Consider the following 12,165-nt stretch of genomic DNA (forward strand, 5'->3'; position numbering starts at 1 on the left):
AAAAAAAATGCTAAAAAATATGTGCACCCCAGAGAGACGGTGAAAAAGGAAAAGGGAGTTTTAGAAAGAAGGAGGAAGAGTAGGAAGATTCAAAGTAAAAGAAAAAAAATAAAAAGAAGCCTCCTGTTGGGCTCCTTTAAACTCACCTTTGCCATTCTAAGTTTGTTTACCTCAGTGTCTGTGTATGTCAAACTATTCCAGAGCTGCAGAACCAGACAGTTGTGAAGTGAAGCAGTAAAAGAGGGCCTTATTGATCATTCCTGTCTATGCTAGGGGACTACTGAGCTGAAAATATCCAATGTGTAGTGGATGAGTGCATCTTGACTGAGCAGCATAGGTCACATAGCAATAACAGGCCATTTCTTGTGTTTGAAGCCTTGTCCTTCCTTGTGCTTTCGTTTTCATACTGGTTTCCAATATCATGGTGCGTTTGGGTAAAGCATATATAACTCAGGCTGTTATGAACACCCACATACTTGCAGCAATGCTGCTTAACACAGTTGTTATTGTGTGTGTTCTCTAGGTTTGCCAACTGCTCTGCAGTCATTGTAACAATAAAGCTTATGATTTGAATTCGAGTATTTGTAGTCACAGCTTGGTGTGGTTCCGTGTCCATCACCTGCAATAATAGTGCAGATGCAGCAAGACAAGTAGCGTGTTTTAATGTGTTTTGTTATTTAGTTTCCTGCAGGTATTGCTGAGCCATCCATCAAACGGAATGTGTTTATTCCATATATTTCAGTCAGTGAGTTTAATAAGAAACCCTGAACACATGCACACGCCATTATTACAAAATAACAACAAAAACAGAGAAAAACATATTGTCTGTTTATTGTAATTCATTCATTTGTTTCAAAATGAATAATGAGATGGTGAATTTAAGGTTATATATCTTCATGCATGCAAACACAATACTAGGATACTTCAAAATATACAGCCTTATCCAACTTGTACATATACAAAGACTCAGTGTTAAGGTTCTGCCCCTGCTAGACATGACAATGTGGGATACAGTTTCTCTGCCTATGACCTTGGACCAAAAATACCAGATCAATGCTTATACTGGCCTTCACTACCTAACGAGATATTCCTCTGTATCAAAGGACAGTGCAAAAAATGAAAGAAATACTGAGCCATTCTCTGGACTTTTATTGTCTGTTGTGAAGGTGCCTGCACTATCTGAGGCTTTTTGATACTTCAGACAACCTACATTACATTACACACACTCTATAAAGTTACCTTTCATTTATAAGAGGGGGCTTGTGAACTGTGCTCTCACTCCAGATTGGAGTGCATGAGCATACTGTATTTTCTATCATTAATATTTTTAGATCGCACCATGTAAAATTACCCTTCTCTGACCAACTTATTTTCTGGCTGTTGTTTCTTGTCTCATCTCTCCCTGTGTCTCTGTCTCAACCACTGACTTGAGTTACAGAAAGCAGCATCATGTGAGATAATTTGCAATGCACGCAATTCTTCTGTGAGTTTCCTGAGACACCAGTGCCTGAGATGCTCCATCAAAATTTAACAATTCTTAATAATTTATCCAGTGCAAGTGCAGGTCCGGATAGGATGTTGGGGTCTGGACCCTGTCCACTGCCTGTCTATTAGTGAACCTGGAGGGATGAAGAAGGATAACAAGTTATCAAGGGGGAGGAATTCTGGCATTTTTTTAACAAAGGGGATGGCACCCTTCCTCACCTCACATCAAATTGCCTGATGGGTATTATGAAGTCACAAGCAACTTCTGCTGTTATTTTATAGGTCAGAAACTGTAGAAACACATTGATAAAACATATGTGATGTCACAACTTTGTTACTTTTATGACACAACGGTACCAGACTGGGATTTGATCCTCAGTGTGATTGGTTGTATCCAAGCTGATTGATTGATTGTGCTGATTTGAAACATCAAACATTTGACCATTTGGAACATACTAAGATTATGGATGGGGAATGGAGAAGAGCTTCATTATGCAGTAGCTATACTTTATTATAGCTACTATTATTTAATTTTACATGTTAATGAGTTTTTGTGATTAATTTATTGCTAGCCAAGCTGGTCTTTGTGCTAGCTGTCTTAGGGAAATGTATTGCTGAAGCAAATTCCTGGTTAATAATCCTGTTGGGATAACAATGTTGTTATGTACTTTATGGATATTTTTTTCACTTGTGGATTGTTTATGCTTACTTGATTAATTACTGTCAACTGACACTTAGTTTCAGTTGAACATTTTGCTACCAGTAACAATCACTCACTGACAGCGTTAAATCCATTATTTTATCAGATCTGTGATCAAACAGGCATCTTCTTCTACTCTGCAGATGGCTTTGTGGGTGGATTTTTTCTGTGATCAGCTTAGTGCTTGAAAGATACAGCATTCCAGAAAAAATTTAGATTACATGTAGGAGTCATAATATTTTTAACTGGTGGTACTTTGTTTCTTCTAGAATATTCCATTATTGGGCAACAATACATTTGTCCTAAATATTGTTTATTGTAACACCTCTTTGTCTGATTTGCAAACAGTATGAATAAACATGCTGTGTTTAATTCAGTACTGTTACAGACTCTCATTGTTGATTCTGCTATAGATTTCAATGGGCAGCTCCTGTCTGGAACCCTGTAAGATTGTTTAGTTTTGACAGCATCAAGCTCAATACCTGCAGTGATCACACCACATGTTCCAGCCAGTATATTTACACTTTCACACATTGAGACACCACTCGTAGCTTAGATCATAGAAAGCACAACACTTATTTGTGATAAAACTTACTGAGCCCCTTTTACACAGAGATAAGGGAGAACACTGGCTTTGCTTTTTTACGCTGAACCAAATAACACCCACATAATGCTGCCCCAGTGTATGATTTTAGATAGCGTTTTGGCATTTTGGATGCAAAACAGGTGTGACGTGGCTCATATGGGTGTGCTCAGGTGCATGACATAGGCTGCTCTCCTGGTAATAACAATCTCAGCAATTTGATGGCAAGGTGAATAACGATGAACAAAAGAAAAGAAACTACCGGTCAAGAGTCTGAGTCCACCTGGGACATGACAAGTTGACCTCAACCACCACAGTGAGAAGAGTGGAGTCATTTTTTAATGTGAGATGCTGAGAAAAGATATTGCATGCATGCCACAGCAGCCCTATTGACTTTGACACTTGAGCCCAAATCAGGTTCAGGATTTAAACAAGATATTTTTAAACTTAGACACAACTTACCCACTTTTGTTTGTTTGAATTATTCAGAAGTCTATGAAACTTGCATTATAGAATGAAAAATTTTATTTCTATTTTCATTCCGAAGCTACTTACTGATAAGACAGTAATAAACTGTGCAGTAATTGGATTTTGCATGAGTCAACACTGCCAAGATTTGATGCCAATAGAGCAGTGTTCAACAGATTGGTTGAACAGGCTGATTCATGTAACTTTGAAAGCTCCATCTTACATGCCCATCAAATATTTCAAAAATGTAACTTTCTTAAAGAAAAACATTTCTGACTAAAAGAAAAATAGGAAAAGACAACTTTTGCAGTTGTCTGGCATTTCAAAGTCCTTTTCCTCTCTCAGTGAGGGCTCTAAACAATCAAAAAATCAAACAGACCTTCTTCCTTCATACAACTTTGAATGAGTTTTTTTCTTCCAGTGTATTACAATAAGTGCGATTTCTTATTTTAATTCATGTTGATCTTATCACTATTCAGCTACGTCTGGCCCAATGTAATTGCACATAATAATTAAAGGTGAACACCTGCTTGACTGGCTGGACTGTTTTGCTGGCCTATCAGATGTCCACAGCTTACTGCAAGGCTGAGGTTTTATGATGGCCACAGAAGCACCTTTTCCTGTCAGCGGTGTGTGAGAAACAACAGCATAATGTAATGACATGTACAGTCCCTCCAGAGTCCAGACTGTGTGGAGCTACAGAAAATCCAAACAGGACCCTGATCAGATCATACATAATCCTTTACTCCATTTTTAAAAGGCAGATGCAGTTTTGTGCTCATAAGAAAAATTGATCCTGAAGGCATTGTGATTGCAATCTATTTTTAGTCTCTAAGTTGGAAGCTGATATTGCTATTAATTCCATTTTCAGCTATTAATTCCCTTTTTAGAACCATGAAAGTTGAGTTTCTTTCCACTATTCTGTTTCCCTCTTGTCTTATTTGCATAATACTTGACACAATTGACTCAGCAATTTGTACTGAAATGATTGTAACTTTGTCCTACCAAACTGAGAAAAAGGAGCTGTAGTGTACTGAACGATTTACTTATTTAGAATAGTTGATCTTGAAGAAAAATGAGGAATTGTTTCAAGCTGAGACCAGTTTTCAATAAATCACATTGTACTGAAGGCCCAGTTTTATTACAAATGATTTTTCAAACAGAACCAATATATCATCCTCCTTTTTTGACCAGCTATTCAAGCCCCTTTTGTATGCTGTGGGACTGGTGAAGGCTTCCAATGCAGTGGCCTCCCTGCTATCTCTGCCACCCACATTTCTTCTGTCTGGAGAGTATTTTTGCAATGTAAGATGACCGCATTGGCTCTAGAAGAGGACATGATGTTATTAGAAGTGGTAGTACAACACTCTTGACATGCACATAATTGTCTTTGGCATAATGTGAAATCATCACAACCCAATGTCAGGGGTTCTCATTTCCGGCAAATCCAAAGTTGGGTTCAATTAGAAAAAGTAAAACTTTGATTAATTACAGTCTGTTAATATCATTGAAGGGGGTGAAGTGGAGTAGTCTGCGGCTCTCAGAGCGGCCATTAATTTGCCTTCAGATGGAACTTTTAAATTCAAAGCTTCTTTCAGTTCTCGTCCTCGTCAGCGAAGGAATGTGGCTTCTCGTGCAGGGGAGTGTGTGATATTACTCTGTCACTCTAAGCTCCAGTTATCATTTTCTCTGAAGTGTCTGCACTGGAAGAACATAATGGCCCTCGTCTCCACTCCTCAGCCCCCAGTTCGCCTGATTATGCTCTCCTTTTCACCAGACAAATGCCAGTCTGATTTTTTTCTGGTTCACAATTAACAAAATGCCCTTATTTAAACAGGAGGCATCACAGCCAAGTTGTGAATAACAAGATCACTCTGTCATAAAGCGAATGTCACTCTTCAATTGAATCTCAATCCGCTTCTTCTGGGAAGGGCAGGCAGGCTTATGCTAATGGGAGGGACTTCTCTTTAGGGCAAATACTGTTAGCTCCACCATTGATAATCTTAACGGCTTGAGCCAAGTTTAAATGGCCCATAAAATGTACTCACTAATTGATGCAGTGTAAAGGGCATACAGCACTGGCAGGCAGTCTGACTGACTGACTGACAACGGACTGGTCTCATTTATACAACCATATTTAGGGAGAGGGTGGCAAAGACTGATTCTACACAATTAAATTTTAGACAGTGGAATTCTTGCCTTACAAGAGGAATTCATGTACTGTAGAATAAAGGCATCCCTTAGTGTATGTATAATGAAAATATTGTTTTGCCGGATATTTGATACTATATTGTAGTAATACACCAATCAGTGACAACAATAACAATTGAGAGATGAAGTGAATGAAATGAATCATATCTTTACAGTACAATGTTCTGCAAACTTGGAACCCTAGGGTTCTGGCAATCATGTGGATGTCCTTTGACACACCTCAGCCACCTTAACACTGCAGACCAAATATACCCCCTCCATGGCACTGGCACTTTCCTTCAGCAGCAGTATCCCCCAACCTGGACAGTGCACCCCACCACATTTTGAAGACAGTTCAAGCATGGAAAGAAAGGACCACAACAACATGCAGGCTCCCCAAATCCCAACCTGATCAAGAATCTCTTGGATGTCTAAAAAGCCTCCAACCTGGAGGCCTCACATGACCTATCAGGGGAGGGGACACAGGACCTCTGGGGGTATTTCGTGCTCATCCTTTGGGTCCTGTGCAGTGAGGGTGGGGCCTTCCACCTGGGTCGGTGGGTGGAAGGGGGTTGGGTCTGTAGTGTTTAGGTGGGTGGTGTGTGTCAAAGAACATCCACATGATTGCCAGGACCTAAGGTTTCCCCACAGAACACTGTATTGCAAAGATATGATTAATTTTATTCACTTCACCTGTCAGGGCGGCAAGGTGGTGCAGTGGTTAGCACTGTCGCCTCAGAGCCTCACTGTTTGGATCTCAGTCTGCGCCCTGTTGTACAGAGTTTGCATGTTCTCCCTGTGCTTGTGTGGGTTTTCTCCAGGTACTCTGGCTTCCTCCCATAATCCCAAAAACATGCACATTAGGTTAATTGGCTAGTCTACACTGCCCCTAGGTGTGAGTGTGTGCTTATGTGGTTGTCTGTCTTTGTGTGTTGGTCCTGAGATTGATGTACCCCGCCTCTCATCCGTAGTCAGCTGGGATACCAGTATTATAGTAATATAGTATTCTAAAACCTTGAAACCTTCTAAAAAGCTGACCAGCTTTGTCTCTGTCTATTCAGATTTTATTTATACAGTCCCTTGATTCTGGTTAGATAGAAAAAACAACAACAACAAAAAAAACCTTTTAGCAGGAAAAAAAAATGAACAAACCTCAGGTAGAGCCACAGAGGTCCAGCAGGATCTCTCAGGATACCTGAAAGAAAAAGAAAAAGAGAGGAGTTGAAAGAGAGCGAGAGAGAGAGAGAGAGATGTGCACACCTTGGCAGCTTGTGTGAAACAGAAACCAAAAAAAAAAAGATGTTATCAAAAGTTTACAGTTTTATTATTTGCAGGACAAACATGAATTATAAGTTATGATAATCACTGACACTGAAACCACCCCACTGAAATGAAAAAAGTTATTAAAATTAAACAAAACAGAGGTTTCCTAATGTTTTTTGTACTCTTGTGTGAAAGTGAAAATTTATCACTCCTGTCCTCTTCACAACATTTCCAGACTCAAACAATCAATCTACTCAAATGCATGTTGGCCTTCACTCCATCTCCATCCTAAATAACAAATATACCTTCCCTTTTGCGACATGCAAAGCCTTCCTGCCTTAACCACATGCTTAACATGAAAGAGTATTTCGATTACATACATACATACAAATTTACAATGTAATGTGTATTTTAACAGGGTTTGCAAAGACTGGTGCTGACATCTCTACTGCATGTGTTATTTTCCTGACCTGAAAGTGTACTTTGCCTTTTTGTCTGGTATTTTCATGCAGTGTGCAGAATTCATTGCGCAATGATGGAAAGAGAGTTGTAAAAGGATGTGAGCTGAATGCTAACAAGACACAACCAAGAGGCAGCATTTAAAACTGAATTTTGATAGTGGATTTTGAGCAGCAAAGACCAGAAGTCAGATGTAGCTATTGAAAGAAATACTATTTTAGTCAAATGTAGTCTAACTACTCACTCCTCCTTTCCCTGAGACATGACAAAATTCAATATACATGTCCTTGTCATACTCACTAGCACATCTAAATGCACAATGAAGAAACTGATTTCCTCTGTGGGGTAAGTATTCCATTAGGTAGTAACATAATGATAATAAAATGCTAATTGCAAAACCGTTCCAGTATTGTTTGCATGTTTAGAGCATCATAATGGAAATCACTTTCTCAATCCACCAATGAAAACAGAAGCTCAATGATTGCATGCAATCCATTTCTAGTAACCTTGTAATCACATTGAGGTGTGGCACACTGCGAAGACTCTTTTACGCAAGCATATTTAAAGTTTTCTTCAGAAGTACAGTACATTTTGTGAACAGTCAAGAGGAGTCCACAGGATTTCAGTGACTGACTTTCCATTGAAAATGTATTATTGCAGAGAACCTTTTTAAAAATTTTTATCTGTTTAACATAATGAGTTTTATGTCTGTTAGACATTATCAGTCATGTTGGACCAATATTTAAAACCGTGGAAAAAGAAGGTTGAAGTTCATTTTCTCATTTCCATGTATACTAATTCAAAACTTTCAACCAGACATTTTGCCTTTATGACTTAGAAAATTCAATCAAGTGAACTTAAAATGAGTTTGACCAATCTATCATGTGTCTCATGATGGGAAGTGTCAAGGGCCCATGAATGAATAAGTAGTCAAATGATATTCTCCTTCACCTGCTTTCTAGCGTATAACATATCCAACAATATTAATTGGAATGAACTTCTGAATGTATTCCAAAGACTTCTTGGGTCCCACTGAGAAATGGTTTTACCCAGACACAAAGGCATGAGTGCATCACTAACAAGTGAAAAAAGTAAATAGCTCACTTTCATCTCAGTTTGAATTATGTGCTGGACCACACAGAAACTGCTGTTGAGATGAGATTTCTTCCGTGACTACAAAAAAGCTCATTTCAGTTGATTCAGGCAGGCTATGGAAGGTCATCACTCCTCATTTCCATTTTGATTCAAATACAAAATAAAGACACTCATCCTGCAATTGAGCTCTTCATAGTGAAATCCATTTCTAATAGCTGCTTGGTTCAATAGATGTTGTCTTAGGCACCCAAAAAATAAAAGCACAACTATGTCTGAGAGGAGTTGCCTTTGGAGGTATGGCAATTATGAGCTAATGCGCATGAATTATTGCTCATTACAAACATACAAAAGTTGCTGTGATAGCTAGATCACGGGGACAGAGCAACTCCAAAAATGCAGCTCTTGTGGGATGTTCCCAGTCTGCAGTAGCCAGGATCTACCAAAAGTGGGCTAAGGAAGAAAAACAAGAGAGCCGGTGACAAAGTCATGGGCATCCACGGCTCAGTGATGCACATAGGGAGCAAAGGCTTGCCTGTGTTTTCTAATCCAATAGAGGAGCTACTGTAGCTATAGATTACTGAAAAATTTAATGTTTGTTCCAACAAAAAGGTATTAGAACATATAGTGCAATGCAGTTTGTTTGCGTATGGCACTGTGTAGCCACAGGTCAATCAGGGTTCCCCTCCTGAACCACGCCCACTGCCAAAAGCGCTTTCAATGGGCATGTGAGCATCAGAACTATCAGAACTGGACCACCAATGGAAGAAGGTGGCCTGGTCTGATCATTCACATTTTCTTTTTCATCGTGTGGATGGCTGAGTGTGTTTGTGTACTATGGAAGACATGGCACCAAGATGCAAAATGGGAAGAAGGTCCACCTCCTAAGTTACAGGAAAGCTGACAGCTTGGTGCCAGATACCACAGCATATATTCTGGGGTCTGAGTGCATACCTCGACTGGTCAGGGCTGTTTTGGTAGAAAAAGGGGGACCTATTCAATGTTAGGTCGGTAATGATGGGTAATAATGTTATGTCTAACTGGTGTAGTTTTCCCTGTTCTGTATACTGTACTGTAAATAATTGTCTAGTGTTTGTTTGTCCTGGAGTTTGAATGTTTTTTAAAAGCACATTAAGCTTGTCTAGCTTATTTTAAGATAGCTAACAATTATACAAAATCATTTTCATTTTCAATGTCTTTATATTGTTTACAAAGTGAATTGTGTTGCCCACAAGGATGAACACAGAGATTCATTACCCAACCCTAAGTTCTAATGAGCTATTTGTTGTTGTTTATTACCATGTTGCAGTGGCCTTCTGGTCTGCAAACTTTTATCAACCTTTGAAATTCTGGAAATAAAATATTATTTGTAAATTGCAAATGTGGATACTATATAGACATATATGTCACTGTCATGTCAGGGCAATTTATCACTACCAATTTACCACCAAATTCTTTTGAATTGAGAAACAACTGGTAATGTGTTTTACTACTGAAGTGCTAAAATAATATTGTTGGATGTGAACGCATTATGGAGGAGACGGCAGTGAGGAGAAACAATTCTTTCTTTACGTATCTACTGGGGAAAGTAGAAAGTACTCTCTGCAAGGACAGCATCATTGTTATATTTCCATAACCCTCCTGACAGGCTTTGTTTAGTAAGACAAAGGTTGATTGATTACCTCTAAATTTGTGTTGTCATGGCACTACAAGTTTTTCAGGCGATATTGCAGGTAACCTTCACTAGGCTAAGAGTAACAATAAACAGTTGTCAAGTAAGCCAAAAATAATGAAGTGCCCTTTGGAGCAAGGTTTTCCAACAATCTCATTTGTACTATGTTGAACCTTTATTTACACTGTTCAGACACTTGGAATGGCCTCATTATTTCCTCTGAGATTGGAGATCACAGTTGCACTGTCTCCCTTTTACATGCCATATCTTGTTCTAAGCTCCAAGTACATCTGTACATCTAAGTACAGCTGCACTGTGACTGTGAATTTGCGGTAATTTCACAATTCTGATTTTTTATGACCTCTTGTACAGTGCATATACAAATGCAAAGGTGCAATCTTTTCTTTTGACATCACATGACGTGTTCTTGCCCATAGCATGTTGATACCTGACTGACTTGACTGTTCCTAGGCCAAGCTGTTGAATGTGAATGTGCCTTATATGGCAGGGTATAGGACAGTTGTCACAACAGCACTTTTTTCTTCTCTCCATCCCTTAAAGCCGTGGCACATGAAAAAGCTCAGAAGGAATTCTATGTCAAGTGAGGACAGGGCTTTTTCCTCATGAAACACACACACACATACACAGAATTATTTGTATCCCAAAGGCATCCAGCAAGTTCACACACCTGACCTCTCCGTCACATGGGATGAAGATAAAACAGATTTTTAGATTTTGAAACTACAGAATTAGACTTTGTTGTTTTCTTTATTTTGTCTAGGCTTGTAGGCTTACAATAAAATGTCTCTCAATAAATCGTCAGATCATAGTAAGTTTCAGACTTGGTTTTTCAGTGTTGGCCTGTATATTTGGATATTTTGGATATTTTTGTATGTTTGTGGGTGACCTTCCACAGCACAGCACTTTAGCAGCACATTATTTGTAAAAGAGCTCTGCTCCACCTGTATGGATACAACAGCAGCTGTATTCAACCTAACAAATAGGGGAAATAGTTAAATTAGCCAAAATGAAAATAAAGGAGAACAATTGCTGCTCTCTTAAGCTTCAGGAAATGACAGTTTTCTTTTAGTAGAAGCCTTCGGTATTGTTCACTGGTGTTTTGTGTATAAGCCATATGTAACTGTTCATACTGTATCCATTTCATTAGCAACACTAATGGAGGAAAAGATCATTTTCCTACCCGTCAGATCCTTCACAGGATTTGATCTTGGTAGTCTATGCCACCCTAGCCTATACTGGATATTTTAAGATGACTGAGCCACAGACAAATTAAAACTCATCAAAAACACAAATGTCCCTTCCTCTTGCTAGACCTGGAATTTTACAACAGAGAGAAGAGATAGAGAGGGAGAGAGAGAGAGAGAGAGAGAGAGAGAAACAAATTGTACTCACAAAGGAGGGGTAAGTTTTTTCATTTCTTCATCTTTTTCTTTGCTTCTATTAAGCTCCTCATACGTGATGAAGTGCGAGAAGAGAGAAATTAAAATAATACTGTTTTAGAGCAAAAGTTTTAGAGCAAAAGAGGACTACAAATAAGCAGATGAAGACATACTGGTGATTAGATTAGTACAATAAAAGTCTTTACTGAGCCGCTCACACAAGATTACAGACAGAAACTGATAACACAGAGAATCAGAACTACAGCTAAGAATTAGGCAGCAGGCGAGTGCAAGTGGTCAGAAAAAAGGTAAGCCAAATCTTAGTCCACAATTCCAGGAGACAGAAATCCAATCCAATCTGTGTGCTCTCTCTTCCTCTTTCTGTTTCTTTCTCCTTCCCCTCCTCTGTGTCTGATGTCCCTTACCTGTTCCCTGCCTGTCCAATCCAGAGCAGGGGGTGTGTCTTCCAGGCTGTCTGGCAATCACTTACCTGTTTGTCACTCACTGATTTCATTTCCTTCAACTGCATTTAAATACTAGCTGTTTCCATCAGATCTTCGCCAGATCATACTGTCCTCAGTGTGGTATACTTCAGGCAATCTTCTTGCCAGCTTTTTTGTGGTGTTCTTGGTGACTTAATTCCTGTTTTTCATCCTTGTGCTTGAATTTGCTGCCCTACCTCTGTCTGCTTCATCCAACCGCTGCTCTGGTTTCACTTTTTGTTTGTTGAAGGACTCTTCGTTGTTTTTCTTTTATCTCCCTGTTTTTGAACACAGCTCTCACCTGCCTTCAGGCCCTCCTTTAGTTGACTGTTTCTAGGAACTCTTTTGAACTTAAATCTTTTGAAGACTTT

The 12,165-nt window shown here is 39.1% G+C and overlaps 1 long non-coding RNA gene across 1 annotated transcript; it reads right to left on the minus strand.

Moving 5' to 3' along the window:
- Positions 1-871: 871 nt before the first annotated feature.
- LOC124057169 lies at positions 872-11,641 on the minus strand. The gene is made up of 3 exons (XR_006843066.1): positions 11,326-11,641; positions 6,579-6,621; positions 872-1,619 (listed from the first exon to the last, which is right to left on the minus strand). It is a non-coding gene; the product is annotated as an uncharacterized LOC124057169 (long non-coding RNA).
- Between the last annotated feature and the right edge of the window lie 524 nt (positions 11,642-12,165).

This window comes from Scatophagus argus, chromosome 3, assembly GCF_020382885.2.
Source record: "Scatophagus argus isolate fScaArg1 chromosome 3, fScaArg1.pri, whole genome shotgun sequence".
Lineage (NCBI taxonomy): Eukaryota > Metazoa > Chordata > Actinopteri > Scatophagidae > Scatophagus > Scatophagus argus.